Source organism: Mus caroli, chromosome 10 (assembly GCF_900094665.2).
Source record: "Mus caroli chromosome 10, CAROLI_EIJ_v1.1, whole genome shotgun sequence".
Taxonomy (NCBI): domain Eukaryota; kingdom Metazoa; phylum Chordata; class Mammalia; order Rodentia; family Muridae; genus Mus; species Mus caroli.
The window spans coordinates 29,096,759-29,103,417 of NC_034579.1; the positions used below are offsets into that span (position 1 = coordinate 29,096,759).

Genomic DNA, 6,659 nt, shown 5'->3' on the forward strand with positions numbered 1-6,659 from the left:
ACTTTGTAGACCAGGCTGGCCTCGAACTCAGAAATCTGCCTGCCTCTGCCTCCCGAGTGCTGGGATTAAAGGCGTGCGCCACCACGCCCGGCGAGCCTCAGTGTTCTTAAGAACATGGTCAACCATGCTGATCTTTAGTGATGAAGGATTGCCAAATAAACCTTGGCAGTATTTTAAGCTGACAACAGAAAAGAATAACAGGAAAACATAAGGAGTTTTAATAGTATTAATATTAATAGCTAACTCTGATCACCAACCTTTGAGGTCAGTCTGAGGTCTTTCAATAAAACTTTAGCTTCATAGATAGCTATCATGTGTAAGTATTTTCATCTATTGCATTTAACCAAATAATAGTTTAAGTATATTTTACCACAACAATTCATTCAATAAAGCAAATATACTTGGTAATCTTGGTGAAAGCACATGTCATTTTCTACAGTTTATTTCTAAAATACTTTATTTCTTTCAAAAGACTTATACTTTCTATTCATGTTATCATCTTAATATCATTTGTTCTTAATATAATGCATCGTTCATACACAGAACTAAGAAGGAAGATAGATTAAAAAGTAGCAATGATTCCATACTGTATGATTTTTTACCTTCCTCAGAACAGCACTGAGTTATCTAGACAATCTGTACCTTTTCTGTTATGCAAATTTAGCACAAGTCTTCAACCACCTCCTCTTACTGTTTTAGTATATCCACAATCTGAACTTTAAATCCACTGTCATAACAGGAGCATCTTCTCACATAGTCATTTGTGAATTCATGCTTCCTTTTTTCTCTTTGGATTTCTAGAAATTTATGTATTAAAAGGAAAGTTATTTTTATGATGTAGGTTCTTTCTTTTGTTGCCTTTTTAAATGTATTTCTAACTCACATTCCTATAAAATATACTAAATTGTTAACAGCATTGGCTGTCCTTTAGATAGAATGAACCATCTAAGTTCCTTTCATAAAAAGATAAAAGTATATTGTCATCCTTCAATTATATCTATTCCCTGGCTTTGCCATTGGAACAAAGTTATGATACCATCATAGACCACACAAAGTCCTAAGATTGTGACAGTCTACTATTCTAGGTTTTCATGCAAATAAGCATCATACAGAAAACAATGTTGTCACCCCTTTTAAATAAATAATGTTGCTTATTATTATGTTTTTAAGTTCAGTAAGAAAAAAATTTTAAATATAGTTTAAATATATAGTTAAAATAAAGAAAATAACAAGATACTTTAAACAAAAATGTTAACTAAGGTTCAAAATTCTAAAATAATTGTGTTCAAAACTCAGTAATTGTATAGGCATATATTATGAACATATATATATATTATGTATATATATATATAGTAACTTGTATATTTAGTTTAGTTTTAAAAATATTTAAAATATTTTGAGGTTATAAAATCTTGTTAATTGTTCAGTTGTTAATTTAGTTATATTTACATTATCAATAATTTATCTCTGAATTTTCAGAATCAAAGAAAATGAGAAAACCTCCAGAAGGTAAAAGAAATACTTGAAATATTTTCTTTTGGGGGTTAGGGATGTCTAGTACTTGGTACTTAATGAGCCCTTAAGTTGAATTTTTACCCCTTAATGATTCAGCTAGAAGAAAAATCTTTATATGGAATTGAAAAGAGGAAAAAAAGAAAAAGAGCAAGAACAAGGGAGTGAGAGAGGAGATAGAAAGAAAGAGAGGGGAGTGCTTTAGTTCAGGGACAAGCATACTTGTCAATCATGTTTTCTCACATTCTAGCCAACACAAAACAATACTACTAATAATAATGACATCAAGCTATGATATATTGCAATATTCATCTATCATGAACCTTTTTAATTATTTCAAAAATATGATTATTTTATGAGACACTGAACATTATTACATATCAAATACATAAATTTAGTTACTTTGTTTTCTTATTAACATAGCAACTCAGTTAGTAGTTGAAATATACCTTTTTTGTCTTGATTTCAATCATTACCCATTTGGCAAGTTACCCTCTGTTTTCTGAACTTATACATGTAGAAGGTATTTATTCATGAACACTAAGACTACCAGATATAAATAGCTCAGTTTATTAAGCACTATAATTCTAGACCTTTTCATTGTTGAATAATGTTTCTGTCAATACATGGGATAATTAGTGATATCTCAAAGCAGGACACACTGTGAAATTCAAAAGAACTCATGGGGAGGAAGGTTGCGGGAGACTCCACTCTATCCTTTGTTGTGTAGTAAATGTATCTCAAAATCCTTTTTTTTCAACAGAACAACCCAAGGGAAAAAGTAAGGAAATGCATGCAAAGTCTAAAGTTTGTGCAAACTTGCCTCCACTATATAGAATTGACCAGCTGGTGTAATTAAATTTCAAATTTCAGTGTTTAATACATGTGGACTTTGTTTGTGTCTTGCTTTGAATATTTTAGGGGGGGTATGTTATTTATTGATTTTTCTGCATCCATGAGAATGTGTAAACTGTAGATCAGAGTAGCATATAAACCATAGCAAGCATTCTCACACCCATTTGACTCATAGAAGTAGCTAATAAAACCTCGAATTTTTTACCATACCTGCATTCTATTGATGCCATAATGTAATGTTTGTGTAACTTTAGTGGTGACATCTAGTTACTTCTCCATTCTTAGAAAACACTAAGTATTGATTTCCAGACTCTTTCCTATTATCTCATTGTTGAGGTCCAGGAATTATCTCACAGACCACATGATCACACATCTCAGTCAGACTGGGGAAGTTTGTTGAACATATGCCCCAGGACTGATCAGGACCACAATCCAGATTCAGGAACTGAATTGTGACATTGAGTTAAGATCTTACAGGGTTTTTAAGCCTAAAATCCACAGATATCTGTGTCAAGTTATTCTACCAATCAGAATTTATGGATAGGGAATTTCCTTAAGAATATGTTTTTATTCTCTTGCTATTGGTTGGGATGTTCAACTGTGGCAAAGGACTTGCCTTGTCTAATACTCATGTCTTAACTTGTCTATGAGGATGGGACTTGTCTTGCCTAATATTCATGTAGTAACTTGCAAGCCATGATGTAAGTTACCTACATACATGTCTCTTTCTTCCAAATAGGATGTCAGCTCCTAGGGAGGTCTTGGGAGCTTAAACTTTACTTGACAATAACTCAAAATTGAAGTCTTATACAAAATAGTTTCTTACATTGAAGCAGGTGCTCTTTGATGTTGGGGTCCATCCCAGGGGCAACTTGTGAAAGCAAATATCATAAAAAGCTAATACACAGATGCAGGAAGTGCTACTGGGTGGTTGCTTTGGAGCTGAGCTTATTATTTCCGGGGCACATAACATAATAAGTAATCAACTTGGCCATCAGAAAGCATTTTGGTAACAACATAAACAAAATGTGAGAAAGTTTCCTTATAATGGCAGGCTAGCCAGGTAACAGTTACCTAGGACTTAATATTCCCTCTAGGCCTTATTCTTTTACCTAGGACTTGTAACCTACAAATATTTTGGTATATTAATATTCAATTTCCATAAATTATAAGCTAATTGCAATAAAACTGCTAGAGATCCATTTTTAAGGACCATCTACAATTATACAGCACACTATTGATATTGCTTGCCAAACAGTTGAGTAACACTATATGCCTCTAAGTCTCTGTTTTTGTAAAAGTATAGCTAGCATGCTTAAGAGACAATTTAACAGTCATTGAAATTAGCACACTTCTAGGACGATAGATGAATGACTCCAATGGCATTCAAAACTTCTGCTTTAAAATACATGTCAGCTTAAAAATATACATATTTTCGTTGTTACAACATTGAAACATCCTATTATAAAACTGCTCTAAAATAGCCCATGGAAAGAAATGTCCAATTATGCTACAAACCAGAAATAGGGAGCAATGTATCTATAGAGCAGTATACATTACTTCATGCCTGGATTGATAAGTGTGTACAGCTGGTATGATATCTGACACAGAGACAGAAACCACACCATAAAACATTATACTAGCATGAACATAGAGGCAACTAAAGATTTGAGAAATGCTATTATCTGTATATATAAATTTAGTATATTTAGTGTTGTGATCTAATCAGTGCTCAGCTTTTAGAAAACAATCAATGGCTCTTGTATTCCAGACTATTCCTTATTATTATTATTATTGTAATCTACAAATATTTTGACATGCTCATATTCCTTCTCCCTACAAGAATTACAGACTCATTGCAAATATTGTTAAGATGAAATAAATAAAATAGAATAAACTTCACAATTGTTCAACACTTTTAGGAATACATTTAGGATGTTTAACTTTAGCTAAGCAACACACTTTTATTTTTGCCTTTTAACATATGTTCGATCTATTTGTTTATTTATCTCCCTGCTAGCAACTATGTCAGAGGAGAATATGTTGCCTAAAATATACATATCAGTACATGCTTGAAAAACAAAATTGTTCTAGGAGAGTTTGATGCATTGGCCAGAGAAGAATCTGTGACACTCTTTCATCCTAAAATCTGGTATATGGAGTTCTTTCAATGTAAACATCTTCCTAACATCTGATTGCATTCACTACATAAAATATTAAATCTTTCCCTTGCTTTTTACTTCACTGGTACTATTTATCATTACTGCTCAATTTTATTCCTGTGATTAAATTGACAAGTTGTCAAGTCAAAATAAGAATTGGAACATAAAAATAACATAAAGCTATCAAATTATTGCCAGCACTTCCTATAAAAATAGTACTTATTTATGTGACAAATTATCTTGCGAAAAGAATCATTCCTTTTTCTCTTAATGTGGATAAGGGAGTTTCTGAAGGAATTACCACCTAAAGAGGATTCTAGTATAACATATATTCTGCAATGTCTTTGCTTGTTCCTGCCTGCCTCCTTACTCTATCTTAGCACTTAAATATTACCATCAAAGTCCTTATTGTCACTAAATAAATCCCCAAGAAAAGGATTGGGAGAGGAATTACACATAAAATGCATCCAGATTCAACTTTTTGTAACTTATTTTAAGGCAACTATAGTAATTATATTTTGTGCTTATTTTTTATCCAAACTATCATTGAAGTTATTATAAAATAAAGGCAAGCTTGAAGTTTTCCTCCCTTAAGGGATTTACATTATATTTCTGGTTTCTATTCGCCCCCCCCACCAAAAAAAATCTTAATATTCAGAATATTTCAATGCTGTGCTAAGAGAACACACTCGTTGAACTAGGAAGAAAAGGCCCTCCTGAGGATGAGATGTTCATCATTTTGTGACACTCATGAGTTGCTGTGGTCTAGCATCAACAATGCATGTTTGTCTGTATTAAAACAAATTATTTAGAAAACATAAATTATAGTTATGTTAACAATGATAATCTGTTTTAGAACAGGAAAAGAAAGAAAAGCACATAGAACCAGGTAACAATTTTAATGTTCTATTTTTAAATTTTTATGTTATTTAATTCATATCTGAATACTGAATTTTAATGGTTGTCACAGACTGTTTATTCACCCTCTCCCCGCTTTCTTTTTGTTTCACACAGCAAAGACACCAAAAAAGGAACATCCAGGTGAGTTAGACTGGTATACATCAATTGATTTTCCCAGGAGGCAAACATGATATGGGCTTATAAATATAATGCCACAAAAGACAGGAAATCTCTTCATTTCACTCTCTGTATTCTGAGCTCTTGCCAGAATCAATATCACTACAGTTTGAGAAAAGGGAGAGCAAGTGTTGTGTTGTCTCCTCATTGCTAAACATGTGTCTATGAATTGGCAGTAACAGATCCTCTGAGACATCAGTAGTGCATGTATCTGGTTCTATCCCAGAGCAACTAAATAAAAATCTGCATCTTAGTAAGATCATTTGGCATCTATTTATACAGTGTCTGAGAAACACTGTTGGTGAAAATACATCCAGACAAAAGCAACTTAGAGAAGAATGTTTATTTATCTCACAGTTCAAGGCAAAGGACCTTAAGGTAGTAAGTTACATTGTATCCACAGTCAGTTGTGAAAAAGTAATGACAGCTGTTTTTAGCCTGGTTTTCCTTTTCCTCAGTCCAGTACAACAGCCCATGGATGACCACATCTAGTGTGTGTTGTCCCATTTCCACTCATCTGACTTAGATCATGACTCACAGATATGCACAAAGGTTTGTATCCTTAGTGGTTCTAGTGTCTATATGAAGCTGGTGATCAGGAACAACCATTAGAGACACTGTTTTATAGATAGATATATTTATAATTAAAGATAACAAAATAATATAAGAATAAAACTTTTTCTGTAAATGCATCTCACATTGTTTTACTTTTGAAATATAAAATATTAAACTCCAAAGATTCTCTCTCCCTAGTCATAATGTTACTTAATAACATTTTTTGTTGCTCTGTGGTGTTGCTCTCAATATATCAATATCCTAAGATTAGAAAACTGAAATTAGAACCAACAGACCAGACGAATAAAACAACAGAAAAGAGTATAGTTAATATAGACAAAAAATCATTTTCATAAAGTTTCTAAAATTTAATCAGATCAAGTAAGTTATTTCAAATGAAAATTTGATCTTGCATTAAACACCACCTATAATTTTTTTCTTGGTGAAAATTACTCAAATAATGTTTTTGAGGCTTCTGTGCTCTCTTTGTCTCTGTCT

The 6,659-nt window shown here is 32.4% G+C and overlaps 1 long non-coding RNA gene across 1 annotated transcript in view; it reads left to right on the forward strand.

The window, feature by feature from the left end:
• The first annotated feature begins 5,276 nt into the window (after nt 1-5,276).
• Nucleotides 5,277-6,659, forward strand: part of LOC115032169 — a 24,540-nt gene continuing 23,157 nt past the window's right edge. The window contains exons 1-2 of the long non-coding RNA XR_003837829.1: nt 5,277-5,418; nt 5,544-5,570. This is a non-coding gene — a long non-coding RNA (uncharacterized LOC115032169). The remainder of the gene's footprint in view (nt 5,419-5,543; nt 5,571-6,659) is intronic.